The 24,323-nt window shown below is 37.9% G+C and overlaps 1 protein-coding gene across 5 annotated transcripts in view; it reads left to right on the top strand.

The window, feature by feature from the left end:
- Positions 1 to 24,323, top strand: part of LOC109912806 (beta-1,4-galactosyltransferase 5) — a 74,435-nt gene that overhangs the window by 9,168 nt on the left and 40,944 nt on the right. Inside the window, exon 2 of one of the 5 annotated variants that reach the window (XM_048608437.1) lies at positions 10,752 to 10,901. The exons of the other annotated variants lie outside the window; for them this stretch is intronic. The gene's annotated coding sequence lies outside the window, so the exon portion shown is untranslated. The remainder of the gene's footprint in view (positions 1 to 10,751; positions 10,902 to 24,323) is intronic. 5 annotated transcript variants of the gene reach the window in all.

Below are 24,323 nucleotides of genomic sequence, written 5' to 3'. Positions count from 1 at the left end.
GGGCCGGGTCTAGGCCCGAAACGTCAGCCTTCCTGCTCCTCTGATGCTGCTTGGCCTGCTGTGTTCATCCAGCTCTGCACCTTGTTATCTTGCAATAAAGTGGTGTCTGGTGCAGCCATCACCAAAAGTATGGGCCTACCATGGAAATAATTTTAGAGGCAAAACCACATCCGATAGCTTCAATAATGCTGCAGTTTCTCAGCACTGGTAGGAATCAATGACCCTGGAGTGGGGTGTGGACTTAGATCAGAAATCTGCCAACGGAGCGAGAATGACTTGCATTCGTTGCACATAAACCACCATCTGCGTAAAATGTTGAACTGCACTTCCCCCGGAACGTGGATTGACTGGAATCTCATACTTTTGATAAAATACTAAACAGTGAAGGATAAGAGAAGAGATGAAGACAAGTCATGGGGTAGATTGAGTTGAAATCATAGCCAGTTCAGAAGATTAAAAAGCAACTGGCTAGTCATTTGTGAAATTGATAACTATTTATGGCTTTAGATGTTCAAGAAAGAATATTCTAATATCAAGTATTCAAAGTTGATATTAACAGTAGATAAGTAGCTGGTTAAATTACTTCATTCCTCTTCAATTGCTTCTTGTACTACAAGCAAACTGTCTAACACCAAAATTATAGTCTGTCCTACCAGAAGACCTACCAGAATTGTCTCATGTCTGACCTGTCCGTTCATGTCCAATTTGCTATGTTTATCCCTGTTATAACAGGAATGACACATGACCCTAGTTCACAGCAGGTGTCTGTGAGCCAATGCTATCTCAGTTGAGTTGGATGGTGCTCTGGGAAAGGTACATGTGAAGATTAGGCAAGCGGAATGCAACACTAGATCAGATAATGTTACCTGTGTTAGATCATTTCTATATCCTTGAATAGTATGATGGTAACTGGTTAGTAACTCTGTCAGTGATCTATATATTTAATTTCTTTATCCATTCTCTACTCTGTCCTTTAGGTAGTTACATTTATTGTCCAGAGCACATGTAAGTTCTTTTATTGTGCGCAGTGGGTGCCTAATGCCAATGTATTTGTTTGGAGAAGAATCTTATTCCTGACCTCGATTCCCTTTAACTGTTCAGACAGTGTCACCTGTATCTTCTAACTCTCTCTCTAATAGTGCCATTTTCCACTGCGGTCCCCTTTGGGAGCCAATAAGCCTTCCAGTCATTGGTTAGAACAATATTAGTCCAGTAATCAAGTTCAGAGTTGCTCTTGTTGCATTAATATTTCAGAGAAAACCCACCCATCCTCTCCCGTCTGTTCAATGGATTTGCTATGGTGGTTTTCAAAGTTCTCATGTACCTCAACCTTGGAGTTGGCAAGTGCTATGAATCCTCTATTCCAATCAATTGGCACTTTTTTCTTTTTCAATAATTTCGTTATAAAATGGGTGCCTTGATTATTTTTGTCCTGTGGTGTTTTCTCATGCATCCTTTTAAATATTGACCTTTCCCTAGTTGATGGCACCAGCAGCTTCAATGCCAAAGTCTGCATCCAGATTTTGGTGGCATCTGCTCACTGCTTTCCTTTCTATATGGGATTGGCTGTTATTGGGTTGGCCTTGACCTTTTATGACTGGCACCTGTGGGAGACTTCCTGCCTCCAACTATGATGGATTGTCCTTTAATGTTTGATGTGATCATATATCCTTGCTGATGTTGTCATGCACAATTCTGACAGCACACTGACTATCTGTTTTAAATATTATTGTCTTTATCATCACACCACTTCAAGGCTTCTGGTGAGCACTGCTAGCTTAGCTATCTGAGCAGAGTTCCTCCCTGCCCCCACAACCCCTATAAACTTCCTTGTTTCACTTTCTGCATTTACTTTAACACAGCCCAGCCAGTCTTGAACTTCCCATCTGTGTACCTTCTCAAATTTCCCTGAATAAATGAATCTTGAGCTTCAGCTGCTAAGAGAATGTACTTCACACTCAACCTTCCTTGTCTTCAACTAATATTTTGCAGTGATGGGTTTTTCCATCTGATAACATTCTTTCTGTGGAGGTGATTCCCATATCCTGTACTGTTTGCCTGGATTGGACTTGGGGGCTCAAAACAGCAGAAGGGCTGTACGGAAGGCTGTCTGATATTGGTCAATTTGCCCATGTTTAAAAGCTCCACACTTTGACAGGTACGTGGGATGACTTACTGAGCCATCATGACTGTCTCACCTCGCTGTATTGCCCGGGCAGCACGATCCTGTATGGCCCTCCCTGTGGCTGCTGTGGATCACTTGGTGAAGTGATCATCTCTAGTTGCTGTGCCACTGTATCAGGACCAAATTGTAATAGCACCCTTTTTTGTTTTAGTTTCATTTTTCCTATAATAAAAATCTGTCCATGTCTGTCAATAGCAAGGCTGACTCTCTGACCAGTAACAAAAACAGAAATTGCTGAAAAAACTCAGCTGGCCTGCCAGCATCTGTGGAGAGAAAACAGACTTAACGTTTTGGTCCACTGACCCTTCTTCAGAACACCAGTTTAAGCTATACATGTGTTTTCCTGCTTTTCGTTCCACCTCCCGCACCTTTTCAGTTCTAAGAAAATGAGTCTTCCCTTGACAGTGGCGTTAGGGATAAAATTGAACAATAGTTTGAGTCCTAACTGTGACATTTATAGGCGGGGGAATGTTTATGATTGAGACAAAGGCACCTACATCTATTAACATTTCACATTGTTGAACCCCTAAAATGGGTCGTCTTCCTCACTATCTCTAAGGGCTGATGCAACCTATTTATCTATCCTGGTGACCATCTTGATCACCACCTGGACCTACTCATTGGTTAAGCATCTACTGTTCCCTTGGTTTGGGATCTGATGGGAACTGCATCCTCATTTTCTTCCAAACCAACCTCCCTTCCTCGCTCCATTACTTCAACAATCTTTCTACTCATGGCCACACTTCCCACAATTGCAGAACTTAGTCCCTTGTTTGTTTTGTCTACAAACCCTTGCGTGATTTTCGGTCATACTACAATGAACTGTTCGTCGGATGTGATGACCTCATTCAATACTGCTGCTATTTCAACTATTGTTGTGGTGGTCATTTGGAAAGTTATAATACTGTTTCCCTTCTTTCTTGAATAGTGATGTTACATTTGTAGTTGTCTAATCTCAAGACATTTCCAGAGTCTAGGGAATTTGGCATGGTTACAAGCAATACATGCACTGTCTCTGCAGCCACCTTGTTTAAAATCCTAGGAATCAGGTCATTGGATTGAGCAGACTTGTTAACCTTTTAGTCCCATTAACTGTCTTCATACCTTTTTTTTCCTCTACTGATTGCAATAATTTTAAGTTCTCTTTTTGTTTTTTGCTTCGTGATGCTTAGTATTCTTGGGTTCCTTTATGCCTTCTGATCAGGCAGATAAACCACTTGTTCAAAGTCTCTGCCATTATGAATCTAAGCTTTGCCCTCAAAGGAATAATGTTTACTTTAGATTGCTCCCTTTTACATACTTGCAAAAGCATTTTACTTCTGATTTTTATATTTCTTGTTAGTTTTGTCTTATGCTCATATTTTTTCCATTTTTTAAAAAAAAAATCCTTTATTGCTTTCTGCAAATGTTCGCAATTGGACCAACTGTTTCTGTACTGTATAACTCTATGACTGACTCAGACCTGTGAATGTGTTTTCAATAAGGGATAGAGTCTGATTGTTGTTGTAACAAGTCAATTTATAATTGATGTGTAGGAGGCATTTAAAAGTGTTGCTCTGACCTTCCATTATTGAAGGATGGTACTTGGCATTTTTCCACAAGATTCTGATTGGAATTAGAAGTTACTGTCTGTTGTACAAATCCACAGTTGTCTAGATACTTTGGGGTGGAGATGTATGATTTTTTTAAAAATTTGTATCTTGGTTAAATCTTTAATACGTACCATACTTATTAACCTACAGTAAAAACTACAGCAGATCAAGGCAAAAAACTGTTTCCACCGTAACCATTAATTTATCAAGGGGTGAAATGTGCATACAGCTCTAAACACTATCAACTTACCTTGGAAATTTTTTGCCTTGACTACAACTTGCTTTTCGTAAGATCAAAGGCCTGCTTCATAACTTTTGAATGATACTGAAAATTGAAATGATTCGGAAACAACTTTTACTTACTGAAACGTCACTTTTAAAGAAGTTAATTTAAATCCTGGCTTTCAAACATCGTATGTACGTAAAGCATCCTTGAGTTGTACATTTGAATGATTAATAGAAAATAAGCAAAAACCCTAGGGAGGCACACTTACTGTAGGTACTCTGATTTCATGTTTCAACAAGCTTAATTAAAACTCATTTATGTGCGACTAGCTTTGGTTTATTGCATAGGTGTGTCACCACTTGACTTGTTCAAACACAATGTGTTTTTCCTAACGTTGTCTACACCTATCCTTCTACAAAATGTAGAGGACCAATTTTCTTATTAATTCTAAAAGTATTTCGATATTGATAAATGCGAGTCAAATACACTGTCAGGGTAAAAATAGCAGTACGTTATTATTGTGACAAGACTCAGCCAGTGCTTGTTTATCAACTTGCATTTATAGCAAATTAGTCTCATTGTACTGTATCGAGACCTCTAAGGAGTGTAATAAGTCAGCAATTTGACTTAGTTCTTTAGAATAATTTTTCTTGTTTTTTTTTTAAACCTTTACCAAGTTTGTACCACTTCAATTTTGAAATGTAGTTATCTTCCCTTTTCATGACTGAGAAAGAAGTAGACTTCTTATTCCATTGAGGTTTTGCCTTAAGTATATTTTTAATGTGGATATTTTTGCATCAAAATGTTGACCATCAGCAAAGATGTAACCACCTGCAGACTAACTCTAAGCTTATTTCATTTTTATTTTTGTAAGCTTTTTCTTTGCAGTTGACTGCTTTCTACTCGGTGCTGTCGTTCCCTTTTCTCCTGGTGTTGTGCAAAGCTGCTCAATAATCTGTTTGTTTGGTTTTTTTTCTTAAAATGCTGACCATTTAAAACGGTTCACTATATTGTTACGTAGTATTAAGACAAGAGCAGGTGCCACTTTTGATTCAAGGTTGTTAGCATGGTAGAGGCAAGCTGTCAGGTATTTGACTCTTACATCTATTCCCTTAGGATCATTCCTGTCTTTGCACTAACTGGTGATTTACATGGTCAAATAGCTAAATGTTTTCATTGTCCAGATACGCTCTGAAAATTGCCTGTTGGAATAACCGGGAAGAGGTGCTCATGCCAGTGTACTTATATTTTATCATCAGGTACTAACTTGACAAAAGAAGGGCACATTGTGATAAAAGTAGTGCATATTAGAAATGAGTATTTGAATATGAAAATATTGAAGGAAGGTTTAAGCATGGTAACATTATTAGTACCAGCTATCAACAATACTTAGTGGATTTTGAAGATTCAAGGGATCGGAGATGTATTTAGTGTAGATGGAGAAATACTGTCCGGGAGGGTTGAGGTAGAATGCTTTTGACAGATTATGGACTTGAAATCTATATCAACCAGTTTCCCAATGACAGCTAGAGCCTTATGCCAAGTTTCATGTACATGTTAAAATATTAAATGTTAATTATGCCTTTTGTATACATTTGCATAATATTCCCATGTCAACATCTGAATGAGAGATCCTTTTATTTGATCTGTAAAGCATCCTATTATGCAGGCATTTGTTTCACTAATCTCCTACTCTTTCTCATCTCATTCTTTGTAATGTTCTTTAATTCCTTCTCCCTCAAATTCTCCGTGATAACACATTGCATATTCTGACCTCTCTGGGTAAAGAATTTTTTTGTACCACCTACACTACAGTAGCTTGCCAAAATTTCTTTTGATAGTGCCTCCCATATGTGACCTCCAGCAGGCACATGGGAACACTTCCACTTTCAAATTCCCAAGCACCATCTTTATGTGAAAATGTATTGATGTTCCTTCTTCACTGGGGCAAAATTGTGAAGTTACCTGCCTAACAGGAGTAACTTACCAGATTGACCACAGTTTTCAAAGAAAGCAACTCAGTGTGACTTTAAGAATAATTAGGGATGGGCAATAAATGCTGACCCACCCTGTAACACCCACGTCCTGTAAATAAATGAAATAAAAAGCATTCAAGTTGTCAACCTGTAAGTGTGGGAGGAATAAAAACTGGGCACCTTTTATGGGGAAATGCATTGATTTTGTTAAATAATGAACAATTTATTCCAGTTATGATCCCTGTGGGGTTTCACGAAACAAAACATCATGAAGAATGTGCTGGAGAACGTTTTGTTTCTAGTAACTTTAATATTAGTCACAATTCATATGAGTTAAACATAATTTAGTAGCCAAATCATGACCTGTTTGAACTATAAATTACATGGATTGGCAGATACAATAGAAAACATCTCACCGAGTTTGACCATCCATTCTGCCTGTGCGATACAATTTTAGCCCTACAGGGTTCTTCCTTGTTAAATTCCAGTTCTTTTCATTCAAAGACTTTGATACTCAGTAAGCAGCAATTTTTCCTTAATTGGGAGCTTGGTTCTAATGACTTCCCTATGTGGAGTACTTCTTTTTGAAACATTCATCTCCTATTGGTCATACTAACCTAGATCTATCAGAATTTCCTTTACCTAATGGTGGTGTGGCCAAGTAAATCACTTAAGTGAAAGAAATAGCAGCAGCAGTCTAAATTGTGCTTTCTGACAACCTTTTGTCTTCTCTCTTTCTCTCACACTGTCCTACTTTCTTTCTTGTACTCTCTTTCTGTCTCTTGGTCTTACTTGAATTCAAAAGTAGATTTCAAAACATTGCACATTAGTTCAGTGTGTCTTAGATCAAAATACGTTTTCGAAGATTTCACCAGTTTAACTTTTAACGTGCTCAAATTAAGTCATGCCAATGGCTGACAGACTGATAACAACATTATTTCTGTCTGTTCTCTGACAGTGTGCCTCTTGAAGTGTACATTGGAATTGTGTTCACTTATGGATGGGCTGAGTTTAACTGCTCATCAGATTCATCCCTTTTTAAATATCTAGCAAATTTAAATGATTGGTAGACAACATAGTCTGTTCTGATCATGACCTGGAAGAGTCTAGTCTGATGAGACAGATTTTTCCATCCAAAATGAAATACATCACTAAAAGTTCCAGTTTACAATAATGCATCAGTGAAGCTAAAAGCCGTTTTAAAAAAAAAAAAAAATTTTGCTTGATAAACTTTTTTTCTGTTACGAGGAAATATGAGTGTTTGTCAAAGATTTTAGTTGTCCCAGACAATTTTCTCATTATACATTTGGCCAACTCCAGTCAAACAGTTAATACAAAGAAATATTGAAAATGAGAGCATGTTTACTTGATTTTTGGCGATAATTTGCATCACTTTTCCTAGTTGGAGAGAACAAATTCAACCAATATAGTCAAATATAAAGGATAATTGCAGTTGAAATTATCTCTCTCTACGGCAAGACCAAGAATTTCTCTTCTACAAGGCGTTGAGCTAAGTTGCAGGATTTGGATGGTATAACTGCAAAGATTATTAAATTTGACCAAGTATCTTGAAGAAAAGTAGAACCTTAATTACGGTTTGCTGGTCTATTATAGCAGTAAGAACATTTGATTCCTAGCATTAAGAACCAAGTGTTAAAGGTCCTTTGTCCAAACCTGTCTACCATAGATGGTCTGTCTCATTCAGTTACACAATTACACCCAGAAGTGATCGGAACAGTTTCTGATGATGGAATTTGACTCGTGCAGCCTTCTGTTTACTTGTGTGGTGTGACCTGGAGGAGTAACAATGGATGCCTTGTGACATGAACTTGTAGTTGAAATTGTTCAGAAGCTAATCAATTTAATAAACATGGAGTGGCCTATTCCATTACAAGGCATTTTGAAGAATGCTAAACATGACTTTTTGAAAATGCCTGGACTCCTTTTATATGCATTAATCCACCGAAAAAATGTTCTGTTTTGTCACGGCACTTCAAATCAATGCCTATCTCTTTTCTTCTCTAATTCTGCCACGTACATCAATTAATCTGATGTACTTTATTATCTATCGTTCTATTAAAAAACACAGGAAGTCATTATTTAAAAAGTCAAATTCACAATTTTGATGGAGACTTTGTCATATTTCAAATAGCATCAGAATTAAAGTGCTACCATTGGGAGAGGACAAATTGGGCTGGAGGGAGGAGTTGAGGACTTGAAGTAATTCAACAGCCAGCATTTACACAGTATGAGTTATGACTTGTGTTGGTTTGTCAATCATAACTTAGCAAGGTTCTGTTTTTGCAACTCTCAAATCGCCAACCTTCCTGTCGAGGGACAAAGTAAATGTTTCAATGAAGCTGTCCTTGAAGTGAAGCAGCATTGATGGTAATGATTAAGAGACCATGCTACCAGTCGTTCAAAGTGATGACAGCATGTCTTATCTCGCTATACCGTGCTTTGAGTTAGGCAGTAAAGAAGTCAAGAATCCTGCACTTTGGGTCCTGCTATCTCATGAGAAAGTCTGCAACATGTATGCAAAGATCTGTGGGATGAGTGTTGTCCATTCAGTTACATGAAGACCATGTCAAAGCTCATGATTTGAGACCATATTCTCAAATTCTGGGACCACCAGCGATGACAGTTTAGCATTTTTCTTTGCGAACTCCAGGGAGGTGTTTAATAATGAAAATGTCACTCTAACCCCATTGACCTTCATTCTGCATTTAATTTGTTTTGAATAAAAACAAAAAAATGTTTGATGTACAGTGCCTCAACATTTGAAAAGAGATTTATCAGTTTAGGTGGTGAATTCATTGTAATTTCATCTTGATATACTTCATTTTGTTTTGATTAGCATTTGAAATGGACTTTAGGAAAATTGGTAATCCAAAAAGCTGCTACCACAGATCTCAGCAAGATTGTATCTTACGGTTAAAATGTCAGGCAGGTAATTTGGAAGTAAGTATTGAGGTTGGTTCCCCAATTGTTTTTTAATGTTTTATAAAGGGTCCCTGATTTACAGATATCCAACTTAAGAATGTGACCTTATATAGGGTTGGAATTTTAAATGACCTGATATTGGAACATTTCTGTACCTACAAATGGCTTTTTTATATTATCCTGTATTATGTTCTGACTTGCAAACAAATCACCTTGTGAATGGATTCCAGAACAGAACCTATTCACAATCCAGAGGCTGCCTGTATTTTACTTTGGCTAATGATTTGCCTAACTTAATTTATAACTCCCAGTAGACTGTTTAGATGAGGTAGAGTACCATAACTTTTCCTTGGATATTTCCTCTCGATTTGGATACTGGTTTGGATAGTGATCTCTTTTTAAATAATAATGCAACAAGAGTCGACATTCAAATGCCCTCCATCTTGCCTTAGCTCATCCACAGTATTTAAATATGTATGCATTGAAGGATCGGCTTTGTAGGATGTGACAAGTCAGTAGCTTAACAAGATACTTAACGTTTGTAGTTTGAGGCAACATATTAATATCCACTGACATAATGCACCAAAATTTATGGGATGTTGTTCCAACTAACAAAGAAGCCATGGGAACTCTGTTTTGTACATATAGAGTTAATCCATGTATCTACTTAAACTGAAACATTTAAGTGGCTATTATTTTTGCATTGACGTATTCAAAATGACGACCTACATTTTATGCAATGTAGAGATTTTTTATTATTACTCTTACATGAGTACACTATTTTGTAATGCAAGATTAACATCCTTTTCTCATGGAGTCTATGGGATGAAAACATTGAATTTTAAGATGACTTACTCTTTTGAGGTCTGGCAGATAAATTACTATATCTGTTGGTTTGTAATCTGAGCTTTTTTAGATAGAAGTGGCACAATAAACAATGGCTTCTCTTTGTTGTTCCAGTCTAGGCCCAACTCAAATATTTGTGTTCTTCAGTGAGATCGGAATTTCAGAAACCATCTAGTGAAAAAACATCTCAACTTTTTCATTTTATTTTTCAAATACCACCATGACCTGGCCCTTCATTATCTGCAATATCTTCACCTGGAACTCTGAATTTGAGGGCTTTCTCTGCCTTTCTTCCTCATTTTATTCCTACTTCAGCCTTTGACCATCATCTGGTTCCTTTCAACATATTGTTCCTATGATTTATTCCTAACCTTTTAAGCATTACAATTTTTTTTACATGTAATATTGCTCTTTCTTTATAAGCACTTGCTAGTTTTATTTTCTTTTAATGATCTACCATTTTTTGTTCCCTTTATGTATTTTATGTGCATCAGATATTGGGAGTTTAAGGCAAGGTCATTCTAACATTTTAGAAGATACGTGAAGGAAATACAACTAATAGCTAGATCTCCATCTGAGTATTATTCCTAAAGCAAAATCTCTCTGCTGAAAACATCTTTCCTCACTTGGAGCTGAGTGTGGGAGACTAATTTAACCAACAGAACAAAATATTGCAAAGTGTCTTGCTTTAAGTCGCCAATCTCCAAATACCCCAGGAACTGCTGCTTAATGTTTGCTCTGTGATTCCATTTCCAACAAGGTTATAATTTTTCCCCAGTTAATGACTCCATAGAAACAGCATTGATATGTTTACAGCAGAAATGGCTCCACAATTACAATTAAACTGTATTTTAAATTGAAGTTCAATGTATATTAAACATTGACATCATGCATGCACTTGCCATTCCTGTTAAGTGACATCATTGTTTTCTCCTGTCAAATGAATGGAATTTGACATTTTTGTTTATTTTCTATCCATCTAGTTGTCCAAGGTCATGATTGCTCACATCTAAAACCTTTCCTGTTGTATTAGCAATACGCAAGAACAAAAGACATCTGCTCTAACTAACGTATTAGTTGATGTGCCCCTCGCCAATGTGGAAGCTTGCATTATCTACAAATATTATGTTAAGGTTAGATTGCCATTTGCCATTTTCTGTCACCATGTTTTATTAAGAGTTCTCTTATCCATTTAAAAACTGTCTAAATGAACTTTGTAATTACATTCTCATACCAATGCAGCTACTGCCTCCCCATCACGTGCAAGCAAATTTGGGCATAACAATTTATAATGGAAATATAAAAACAGCCAAAGAAAAGTGTTTGGTTCAGAATTCCACAGGTTATTAATGCAGCTTTTTTGCATTGACAAAGTAGTTTTATTTTTTGCTTATGGTTGAATCTTTAAGCAGTCCTTAAATGTTTTGAATCAGACTTCCTTCAAAAATAACTTTCAAATTAAAATCGTATATTTGAAATCTAACCTTTCATGAAATTGCTTCCCCTTAATGTGCTTGCTGTATGTTACTTGATGATCTCCTTTATAGAGACTTGTTTTCAAAATAAACTATGATACTAACAGGCATCTTGAGCTGAATGACAACATAAGTTTCTAGTAAATACAAATTACCTGTAAATATTTGAGCACTGCTGTTGAAATCTACCAGTATAGTGTGCTACAATTCAAAATGTGTAAACAAAACTTGTCTTTTTCTCCATGGATATTAATATTTATTTTGTGAATCCCTTGCCAGAATGGGAAATATTTCCAATGGGCGGTCTTCAGTGCACTTTTTACATAAAAGGAAAAAGAAAATGTATGCTGGCTAATGTTTGCAAGAACAAAAAGTAAGATAACCTTTTAAGGTTCTTAAGTGAGGAAATGAATGGTCACGTGAGATAACAATGATAGGTCTTTTTATTTCTATTGGGGACTGTTTTACCTGATTTTTAGGTTTGTTTTAAAAGTACCAATATAAGACTCTCATCTGTCAACATGCACGCCCCCAAGCTCCCTGTTATTTGACTCTGACTTCTCAACTATTTTTTTTCCACCATTGTTCCATTGGAGATGAACACAGGATCCAGGAACTGCACTTCATCGTTCTCTTGGACTTCGTAGCAGTCTGATATCTGTCTATACTGACAGTTGCAGCTTCAGACCTTTTTAATGAGATTTGGTATTGCATCACTGATGGGTGCACAGCTCAGGGGCGGGTGTGGAAATCTTCCATGTGAATGTTATATGATGTGGCAGTCTGCAAGCCTTGTGCCAAGTTGGTTGTTTTTTTCCTACTCCTGTGTTCCTGTAGCCTGCTACTTTGCCAGTTTTTCAAATTCCACTTGCCTCTCTCCCATTCATTCATTGCATTCTTACTTGACTTTTGTTGGGAATGAATACATATTTTGAGGACTATGTGAAGGAAGTTGGAAGAGTTGAAATGATTTGGGCAGTTTCTGGGCTGAAGTGAGCATCATGTGACATCTTGGAACTGAAAGGTCAAAAAGAGGTGATGGGGCAGTGATATTGTCACTAGACTAGTAATCTAAAGACCCTGGAAATGTGGGATCAAACCCACTATGGCAGATGGTGATGGAATTTGAACTGGAAAACCACTTGGAGGAAGCATTTAGGGTGGGGGCAGCACAACTACTGACTGAGCTGGTCATATCCTTTAGGAATTGCAGTGGCATCCAGATGCTGTAACAATAGTAGAGTCAATGGAATTGAGGAAAGCTGTCTGCTCGTTGGAGTCATAGTCAGCACAAAGCAAGATGATTATGGGTTAAATGTGACATTATGTACTTTAGAAGGAAGAATAGAGGAGTTGAATATTATTTAAATGGAGAAAGACTGCGGAAAGATACAGAACAGGAAGATTTGGGAGTCCTCATCCATGAATCTTAAAAAGCTAGCGTCCAGGTTCAGTGGGCAGTCGGGAAGACAAATGGAATGTTAGCCTTTTTTTCAAGGGGAATGCAATACAAAAGTAGTGAAGATTTGCTAAAACTATATAAGGCACTAGACAGACCACAGCTAGAATACTGTAAACAGTCTTGAGCCTCTTATCTAAAGAAAGATATACTGGCATTGGAGGCAGTCCAGAAATGTTTCACTAAGCTGATAATGGGTATGGAGGGACTGTCTTCTGAGGTGAGATTCAGTGAGTAAATTGGGCCTGTACTCATTGGAAATTAAAAGAATGAGAGGTGACTTTATCAAATGTACAAGATTCTTGGAAGGATAATTGCAGAAAGGATATTTCTTCTTACGGGAGACTCTAGGAATAGAGGACATAATCACAAAATAAAGGGTCACACATTTAAGACAGATGAGGAACTTCTTCTCTGAGTGGGCAATGAATCTGTGGAATTCTTTACTGCAGAGGGCTTTTGAGGCTGGATTATTAAGTATATTCAAGGCTGAGAAAGACAGCTTTTGTAATCAGTAGGTGCCTCACGGGTTATGGGGAATGGCAGGAAAATGGATTTGAGTTATCGGAATAACCATAGCTCAATGAACGATGGAGCAGACCTGATTAGGCTGAATGGCCTAATTCTGCTCCAATGTCTGATAGGTGCTACAGATCAATCATCTCAGTTTATGGACATCACTTCACTTCAGGAGTCCCTCAAGATGCTACCTTTGGCCTGACCATCTTCAGCTACTTCAGCAATGACCTTCCCTGCATAATTTGGGTGAGAATATAGAAGGCATAGTTTGTGGATGACACCAAGATTGGTGGCATAGTAGACAGTGAAGAAGGTTTTCTAAGATTACAAAGGGATCTTGATCAACTGGTTCAATGGGCTGAAAAATGTCAGATGGAGTTCAATCTGGATAAATGTGAGATATTGATTTTTGGTACAACAAACAGAGGCAGGATGTATACAATTAATGGTAGGGCCTTGGGTAGTGTTGTAGAACAGATGGTTTCCGATACATAATTTTTTGAAGTTTGTGCCACATATAGAGAGTGGTTTAGAAGGCATTTAGCACACTTGCTTTCATTGCTGAGTCCTTTGAGTATAGGAGTTTGGAAGTCATGTTGAGGTTGTGCAGGACATTGGTGAGACCTCTGCTGGAATACTGTGTCTGTTATAGGAAGGATATTAAGCTGGAGAGGGTTCAGAAGAGATTTACCAGGGTTATTGCTGGGTATGGAAGGTTTTGAGTTATAAAGAAAAGCTGGATAGTCTGGGAGTTTTTTCACTGAAGTGTGGGGGATTGAGAGGTGACCTTATAGACCTTTTATAAAGTCATGGTATAGATCGGGTTCATGGTAGGTTTTTCTTCCCTAGCAAGGAGAATTCCAAGACTAGGGGCTTTTTTTTTGAGAGGAGAGGGATTTTAAAAAAAGACATGAGGGGTAGATGCTTTCCACAGAGGGTGGTTCACGTGTGGAATGAACTTCCTGAGGAAGTGATGGATACAGGCACAGTCACAACATTTAAAAAACACTTCGAAAAGTACACAGATAGAAAAGGTTTGAAAGGATATGGGCCAGGAGCAGGCAGATGGGACTAGTTTAGTTTGGGATTGTGTTCGGCATTGACTGGTTGGACTGAAGGTTCTGTTTCCGTGCTGTATGACTCTATAAAATTAGACTGGGGCTGTTCACTACGCACTGTTCAGTACTATTTGCCAATCCTCGGATGCTGAAGCAGTCCATGTTCAAATCCAAAAAGACCTGAATATATCCAGGTTTGGGGTGATCAGTGGGTAGTAGTATTAGCACCACACAAGTACTAGGCAATGGCTATCTTCAACAAAATAAAATCTCACCATCAGCCCTTGACTTTGAATGGCATTATCATTGCTGAATCCTCCACTATCAGCATCATGGAAGTTGCCATTGACTGACTAGAAAATGAACTGGTCTAGCTGTACGAAAATAGTCGTGTTTTGTTTTTGCTGTAGATTCTCAAATATTCACTATTACCAGAAGCAACAAATGTGTTCTATCTCCAAGATACATTGCAGAAACTCCCCAGAGCTCTTTAGATAACATCTTCCAAATCCATGACTGCTATCATCTAGGAGGACAAGGGCAACAGATACCATGACAGCAGCATCACCTGTAAGTTTCTCTCCATGCACTTGGCGTCCTGACATGGAACTGGATCCTGCTGTTCCTTCACTGCAATTTCGTCGTAATCCTAGAACTCCCTTCCAAACAGCATTGTGGGTGTAACTAAACCAAACGGATTATGGCAGTTCAGAAGGTATTTCACCACCTTTTTTCAAGGGCAGTTGTGCATAGGCAATAAATGTTGGCAGTGCCAGGAAAGCCCCCAATTTCTGGTTAAATTTAGACAGTTTTAAAGTGTGCTTTGATTCACTGATTCTTTTGTTTTTTTTTACAAAACATCAACTGATTTTGCAGAGAGAAAGAAAGCAAATATCCTATGAGCGATGAGGTTTTATGGTTTTAATTGCTGGGCATACTGATTTGAAAGAGACCCTGTGCTGAAGATGGCTTAACAAAAGCCTCTATACTGTAGTTGCTGTTATTTTTCAGTATAGCTGTGTGTGTCTCTTGCTGAAAGACTTCTAAGTCATTGTTTGCTTCTGAATAATAAGGAGTGAACTCTAAAACAGAACCAGCTTCAAGCATGATATAGAAGTAAATTACTGCAGATGCTGGAATCTGTACTGAAAACAACAAATGCTGGAGATCACAGTGGGTCAGACAGCATTCATGGAGAGAAAGCAAGCTAAAGTTGAGTCTAGCTGACACTTCACCAGAGCTTCAAGCATGTCACCGTCCTGGCTGAAGCATTGGCAGAACCCAAGACCTTTAAATGTCAGGATTTCTAGCTGACTCTCATCCGAACTTGACTCTGAATTGAAAATTTTATCAATTCCATGGCTGCCAGCATTTTAGTCTTGTCAACAGGAGCTCAACTGGACTAAGCAGCCTTTCCATTTTGTTTTTAATCCCTTGAGCTTGGATGGTTGACCCGTTATGGTGCTTTTAGAACATAGAACAGTACAGAAGAGTACAGGACCTTCAGCCCACGATGACCTATTATCCTACTAAGATCAAACTACCCTGCATACCCTACGTTTTACTATCATCCATGTGCTTATCCAAGAGTTGCTTAAAAGTCTCTCTAAAGTATCTGACTCCACTACCACTGCCGGCAGCGCATTCCACACGCCCACCACTCTGTGTAAAGAACCTATATTGAAAATCTCCCCTATACTTTCCTCCGATCACCTTAAAATTATGCCCCCTCGTAATAGTCATTTCCGCCCTGGGAAAAAGTCTCTGGCTATCCACTCAATCTATGCCTCTCATCATCTTGTACACCTCTATCAAGTCACCTCTCATCCTTCTTCGGTCCAATGAGAAAAGCCCTAGCTCCCTCAACCTTTCCTCATAAGACCTGCCCTCCAGTCCAGGCAGCATCCTGGTAAATCTCCTCTGCACCCTCTATCAAGCTTCCACATCCTTCCTATAATGAGGCGACCAGAACAGAACACAATATTCCAAGAGTGGTCTAACTAGAGTTTTATAGAGTTTATAGATTTTCTTCTTTCTCTGCAAGCCTGTATCATTTCTATGATGCCGTATTGTCTGTCTTGTGATTTGAGATTAGGGGAGTGCAGTTTGTTTCTGCATAGTAGCTTAGTTAACCAGTTTTGACATTTATGAGAATAAGCTAGCTTGTGGTAAATAGTAAGTTATTTTCTGAGTTAATTATAGAAATCTAGTGAATGTTTCTTTTCTTCTGGATAGCATGTTAAAGCAGATACAAATTGCCTATTTTAGTGATTTTAAGATAGTGTTTACACTTTTTTGGTAAGGCTGCTGGAATAGTGGGACGTACCAACCAGTGGGGCTGTTTGGGTGTGCCTGTGTGTTTTTACATCTAATGGTTGTAAGACAATGATTAAAGTACCAAATTCTGCCTTTAAAGGGAAGGGAGAACTGTTTATGCCTTCTAAAAATAAAGGAACACTTTGCTTCCTTTCTCACAATACAAAACCAATTAATGTCCATTTTTAAGGTTGTATGGTACTGATGCATGCAGTATAACCTGAACTTTGTGGTTGTAATGATGGCAAAATTGTTTGGCATTTGCTGTAATAAATTCTTCTGATGTCTGAAAATGCATAATTAAATGTGGGCAAGCAGGTTTGGCTCTGTGATTCTGTGCTGCTCCGGAAAGATGTACTGTTGAAGTTCCTGCTGATTAAAATATTCAGAAATATTTCACAGCTTGTTAGAACCCAGGCTGTTTTTATGTTGTCTTATTTAATTTTGGTTTGGAACCATAAACTGAGAGCTGAAGGTGACCTTTTGGACTGTGTGCAGCAGCTTGTTCGCAAAAGAAAGCAGAACAAACTGTTATTTGTTCATGAGGCTAGGTCTGAAAGTCCGTTGCAGGTTGCTCTTTGTTTAAAAATTGCTGTATAGATGCTTCAACCCCAGAGAGGCCTTGTGCTGAAACAGATGGCAGATGTTGAATGTTAATGGGGACCTCCTTGGGAGATAACCAGCCTAACAAAGAAAGGCCACGGTTTGAGTTTGTTTTTGAATTTTGTTTTAAGTCAGAAGGATCGTGCCTGTGAAAGTTACGGGACAGGGGTTTGATGGATCTCTGCTTGTCCTCTTGTTATCAACTTACTGAAAGTTCAGAGAATAGAAACTCCGTCAAAAGAATTAAATGAATGTTCTTCAGATCCTACTGGAGGATATTTGCATGCATTGGTGTCGTCAGAAACCATACAAGATAGGATTCTATGTGGTGTTAACGGATCATGGATCCTGCTGAATTAAGCTGGCCAGTTACTTTACGTTTATGTTTCCATTTGATTTATTCCTTGAATGTCTGTGGGGAGCTAGAATCAAGGAAGATGATGTTTAAATCATAGAGATTAATGAAATTATTTTGTTTAATTTTGCTCTGCTAAAGTTGCTGTATTGTTAATAAACTAAGTCTTTTGTTCAAGCTATAAACCTCACGTCTAGTATCAATTATTCACAAAAGCTGGAACTGGTTATTCAAAAAGTCTAGTTGGGAACCATTGGGGTCAGTTTTGAAGGTGCTTGAGCATTTCATTTTACTGTGTTGTGACTACTGGGATAGGGAGATTGATTGTCTGTTTCCCTCGTTTTTGGAAAAAACCCTTTGCCCTGTTTATAAATTTACAGCTTTATTCCTACTCGTACGTCCCGATCCTTCCTTCACTGTCCGTAGAAATGTGTAAAAAGTGGTGTCATTGGTTCATTTTGCTTCCTGGCTCTTTGTCTGAGAGACTACTTCAAAATGATTTGTAGCTTAGCCAGTTTGATCATAACACTGTCTCACTATCAAATGCTGGAGATTCCTTTGAATTTGGCATTAGAATCAAATTAACATTGCGAAAGAGGGAAATCTACACCATAGAGAGTGAGCGTCAAGGTTTTTTTTTTGAACATCTGGGCCAATGCTTTTAGAGAACCCCTAGTTCTATTATTTACATTTTGTGGACATGTATAAATGTACTTTTTCTGGATTTTTCTGATGAAATAATCTTTGGTTTCTGATTTGTCGCATCCTATGCACAAGGTATTGTTCTGTGCTGAATAACTAGCTTCCCACCCAAATCACTCCTTAGTCTACACAGTACATGACATGAGTGTGATGGAATACTCTCAATCTTGTCTGGTTGAGAGTAACTTTAAAAACACCTCAAGAAGTTTTACACCATCCAGAACATAGATACCATTTGGAACACCATCCCCACACACTCAAATCTTCAGTCCCTCTACGACTGTGTCAAGGTGGATTTAATTTGTACCATCCATAAGATGCACTACAGTAAATCATGAATACTTGTTTGACTGCTTCGTAATCGCTATTGTCTAGAAGGACAAGGATGTCAGGGACATAGGAGTCTCAGAACATACAAATTCCCTTGTATTCTCACTTGGAAATATATTGCTGTTGTCCTGTGGCCACTGTGCCAAAAATTCTGAAATTTCCTGTTCAAAAATTCTTCGGGAAACCTTTTTACCTCTCTCTGCTGTGGCTCAAGAAACTGGCTCACTGTGCCTTTCTTCAGAATAATTGGTCATAGGCAGGACATGCTAGATTTTTCCAGTGTTAGCTACGTGCCACAATGACTATAAGAAAACTACATTATATAAGAAAATTTAGTAGGTAGGACATTTTCATTGTCTACAGAGTGGAGTTTGGTCTGATAAAACCTTAAAGTTAAAGTTAATCTTGCTAAGTATATATGTTTTATTTCAAGTAAACTCGGGAAAGAATTAAATTTTGCTATTTCATATTTGCAGTAAATGGTTTGCTTTGCAAAAAACATTTTTAGATTGCATTGGAGTATGTGTTAACCACCCCACAAAAGAATTGTAAACCAAATTCCTGCCTGCACAAAGCTAAACTGACCTGAATTGCAACCAAAACCCATAATGCATGCATTCTTAAAAATATGATTGCATTTTTGTTGGATAATTTACGATGGTTGACTTCAATTGCACAGTTCTAATGTTGTAGGACTCTGTTTCACTTTGGTCAGGGCACTGAAGTGCAGCAAATTTCCAAAAGTCTATCTTAGCTGTGTTAACGCTACTTCTCCCCAGGCCCAGCAGCAATCATGTTTATCGTGTGAACAGTTCTAAAATCTGTCACTCCTCATGCTTCTCTCCTGAGACCCTTCTGTTTTCTCACCTATATTTGTTTGGGTTAGAGCTAATGCCACTACATAAATGTCATCACTCCACTTGAGAGTTGCATTTAGCGGTTTTTTACCTCCTCCGGAACTGAATGTGGTACTCTTTTTGATATATTTTAAATATCAAATGCATTTGAAACTGTTTAATTTCTTCAAGTCTAAGATGATCCAATTTTCTGACCTGAACAAATTAAAGTTGGTTTCAATTTTCTATTTTTCAACTGTACATTCTCAAAATCACACTGATGAAACAGAGACATCATGGGAAATGGATTTGGAGCCACGTCTGATTACCTGAAGAACACACACGATTGATTCAACATAGTGTTCCAGGTTGATGACTGACTAGCCCGATTTAATGCCGAGTGGCTTGCAAGGAAGGGTTCTCTGGGACTGCCAAATGAACATGTCACATTTTCTCAGCTCTAATTAATTCCCAGTGGTAAAGCAAGCAATCCAATTAAATGGATGTTTGCAGTTGTAAACATCTTTTTGAGCTGAAGTGAGTGACTTGGCCTTTTGTTTAAATATTCTGTTATTCTGAAGCTTGAGCAAATGCAAAATTATTCTGTTTATCAACCTGCGTAGTCTTCAGTCCCGTTGCACTCTGACAGTGCTTGGAACAAGACTGTGTTTTGTTCTAAACCTTTAAAAATTGAGACCATTTTAGAGCTGAAGGAGGCTGTTTCTGTCTGAAGAAGTTAGCTATTTAGTTCCATTTCCTTGTCATTCTCCAACATAATTTTTTTTTTTTTTTGAAATGTTTATCCACATTCCTTTTTCGAACTGTTAGAAAATCTACTGCCTCCATATTAATATTAAAAGATCTTGGATATTGTACCAACGCTCTAAATACAAAAAAAATCTTTTGGTGATCATGCCTTGCTGTCTTTTAGTAATTGATCAACTATATAATCCAACTATTTCTTTTCAAAATTCCTCAATCAGGACCACTGTTCCAGTGCCAGTTTCTTTTGGGATTTCATTGATTTAAAGCCTTTCATCATTGGGTATCAGGTCTTTTTCTTCCTTTTTAGTCTTGCTTGCTCTTTAACTTTCTTTCTAAACTGAGACATCTAAACTCGGACACACTCGAGTAAGCTTTAGTTACAGATTTGCATCTATGTTCTTATCGGTTTTCCCCTCCTACCCTCCCAACATCTGTCATCTCAATTTTCTTGTAATTCATATGAGATATCTTCCTGCCCAATCTACTAATTTCTATACTTTTTCTGCAGTTGCCTAATACTTCACTTCACTTCCCATTTTTGACAACTCTACACCCAAATCTGTACAGTGAGCTCAGCTTTGATTCCTGTGACTCTGTTCATATTCCTCCACTTTAAAACCAGTGTATATGATATGAATGATTTCGGTTTAGGGAGTAGAATTTTGAAGTTGAAGTGAGGAGTATACCAAAGGGTGACTAAACCATAAGATTTAAGGTTGATCTAACTTGCCAGGGTAGAAATAAGTGTGGAAGGGTCAAGGGGATATGGAACCGTGCATATACACATGGAAAGGTGGTACCTGTAATTCCTGTACACAGTTCCCTAAAAACGAGAATATAGATTGCTTTTTCTTAAAGGCTGAAAATGTTAAGAGATTTAACACCGCATTTTTAAAAAAGTAAATGAAGAATTATGGTGATTATGATTTACTATTTATTTGACTGGAGAACAGTTGTGAACAATTTTAATAGGGTGTAGTGCTGGATGAACACAGCAGGCCAAGCAGCATCAGAGGAGCATTTTACTGAAGAAGGGTCTCGACCTGAAACGTCAGCCTTCCTGCTCCTCTGATGCTGCTTGGCCTGCTGTGTTCATCCAGCTCTACACCTTGTTAAATCAGATTCTCCTGCATTGGCAGTTCCTACTATCTCTGAACAATTTTAATGTTGGATTTGCTATTGAGAATGAAGAGAAATTTCTTTACACCAGTTTTTATTTTTTGCTGGTATTTTTGATTGAGTTAGAGGTCATTGCAAAATAGCTAAAGGACCCTTTAATTAATAGTGTAGAATGGTCCAGTTTCAAAAATAAAAGAAAGCTTTGGTGGATTAGAGTGCAGAAAGGTTAAGAAAGCGTTGTAAATGAGAACTAGAACATGGAGGTTTCTTCATTGATGAAAAGGAACTACTGACCAGAGTAAGGACAAGAGTTGATCCTCATGATTGGAAGTAGTTCAGAAAATCAAGTAGACAGTTGTGGTAAGAATTAACATGTGAAATATGAGTCAGTTCAGTGAACCAGTGCTGAGCTGGCACATTGCTTTTTGTTGTGGAGAAATGTAGAATTGAGTGAAGTTATGCACGTTCTGTTCAGGACCAAAAATATGACATCACTTACATTTTACTTGAGAAAAATCTGATGTGATTTCAGGCCACTTGAAAATAAGCACAATTTCAAGTGTCTTTTCTGAACATGTTCAAAATTCTAACTTGGCATTCTGATACTGAGGTAGATTTAATAATCATAAACTCACCTGTAATAAAGATGCAAATGTATGCATATTCTGTTCCTTGCTTTTACCATTATCCCTTCCTGTGTCCATAACTTGAAACACTGCCTGCGTAAATTATGCTGTAATTACATCATGCACTATATGTAATACTTCAGACTTGGAATCTGTCAGCTCCTCAACTTGCACTGCAGAGAAATTTCTATCCTGGATTGATGCTACTTCCTGATATGACCTTTTTTTAATTAATACTTTCAGCATCAGTTATATGAACTGAACAGTTGCTCAGCTAAATAATGACACGAGGATTTCCATTGCCAGCTTTCACAACCATACACATTAAAAACATCTAATTATTTTCTAATAGTAACTTAATGTAGTAAAGCAGAAAACCTTTAACACCCGCATCTGAATGGTTTTGGGAATGTTTTAATATCTTCCCCACCTTCCAATTATCTGAGGCCATCTAAACAGATTGAGCGCATGCTTTGTCAGAATCCTAATCCACAGTCGCAACATGATTGCCCTGCGATTCTAATCACCTGAAAGAAAACGGTATTTAAAAGAAGATTTTGTAATGTTGAGCTCTCTTCATACATTTCTAAAACATTTGCTTAGGTAAACGCATTGAATGGCACACCTATTTTAAATTGCACAAAGAGTGCAAAGGGAAGTTGTTAGCTTTTATCTCCTCTTGTTCATATCACGCAATTGCCTCTTAACCCTGACATACGCTGCATTATTTATCACTGCCCATTCACGCAGCACTTCATTCGGGGGCACAACACCGCTTCTCATGGCTCCCCCACCTGCAAAACTATCTTTGTTACACTGTCCTTCTTGATATGCACTCATTCTCCCCAGCCTTGCCTCACTGTCCCTTTAGAGGCCTGTCACAGCCTTGTCCCTAACCCTAACCCAGATCCAAAGCCCAGCTTTATTGTTCTTTCTCTCCTAGTATTTTTAATAAAAAACACATTTGTATTGCTGGTTTTTCCTCTTTTCATTCATTCTGGCACCAGAAAAAGATTTGTCATGAAAGAGGACCTAGAAATTTAGAGGGAGTACAATCTATCCTAATTTTCAAAAGGAAAATGATAAATAATGAAGGGCAAATAATTGCGGAACTACGGGGAAACCGCAAGAGAGTGGTTCTCATTGGATACTGGGAATCTTTGTATCGTACTTGTGCTGAAACTGGTAAAAGGTGGCTTCCAGTGTCGCAGGATGCACTGAAATTCAGGGAGGGGAAAAAAATTGTAAAAATTTGCAAAGACAAATGCAAGTATCTACACGGCGTCAGTAAATAGTGAAACAGATCATTCTAACTGTCTCAGTTGGTGCTTTGAAAGCAACAGGGAATGCAAGTATGTGGACGAAAGGGGGACTAACAGATGGAAAAACAACTTTGAGAGAGAAGGTGGAAAAAAGACAAACTATTCAGGCAGCTTTCGAGATCAAATTTCAGAAGTACAACAAGAAAGACAGCAGGAAATAGAAAGTAGTACATAGGGAGTTTGAGGAAGACAAAGCTTTCAGATTTGTTCTGAGGGAAATGCTTTGGGAAATCAATTAGTTTCAGTAATATGTCTGATACTTGTTCCATTTCATTATGGTTAATTCTGACCCATGAGATTGAGTTAAGTGAATAACATGTTAACACCTGGTTCCTAGGCCAAACAAAGTAGTTATTAATAGGTGGAGCAGGCTTGAGGGGCAGAGTGGCCTGCTCCACCATTCGAAACAAAAGTCTGATCTGATTGTGATCTTAATTATGCTTTGTTGCATCTCTCCAGCAGTTCCCAAAATAATGAATGACCCAACCTTAACTGTGCTATGATTGCAGTTCTCTTCTGAAATGACCCTCCGAGGAAATATTTCTCCTCCATCTTCATCTTAACTGCATCTTAACTTTTGAAAGTGTGCCCCTCTAGTTACAGACTTCCCCACGAGGGGAAACACAGTCGTAGCATTTATCTTGTTAAGCTCCTTTAGAATTTTACCTGTTTCAATATGACCACTTCTCGTTTTTATAAACTGCAGCGGATACAGGCCCAAACCTTCCTCATGAGACACAGTCTTTCTCCCAGGAATCAGCAAGCGAAACATAACTGAAATGCTTCCAATGCAGTATTGACCTCCCATAAGTGAACAAAATTGTGTTTATTATTTTACGTGTGAAGCCTCAGTTCTGATTGTAATCTTTCAAATTGTTATATTACTGAGTACCACCAATATAATGTGTCAAACATTGAAGTAGATTTCATTTATTTTAAACTGATTATTTTCTTTTGGCTTCTCCTCCTATTTTTACCTGAGCTCACATAGAAACCATGAGCAGGAGTAGGCCATTCAGTCCTTCAGCTTTTCGACCCTGCTCAGCCATTCAACAATGATCATATTCCTA

The sequence above is a fragment of the Rhincodon typus genome, chromosome 19 (assembly GCF_021869965.1).
Source record: "Rhincodon typus isolate 14 chromosome 19, sRhiTyp1.1, whole genome shotgun sequence".
NCBI classification, from domain to species: domain Eukaryota; kingdom Metazoa; phylum Chordata; class Chondrichthyes; order Orectolobiformes; family Rhincodontidae; genus Rhincodon; species Rhincodon typus.
Note: the sequence above shows the minus strand (reverse complement) of the source record. Positions and strands in the feature narration are given on the sequence as shown.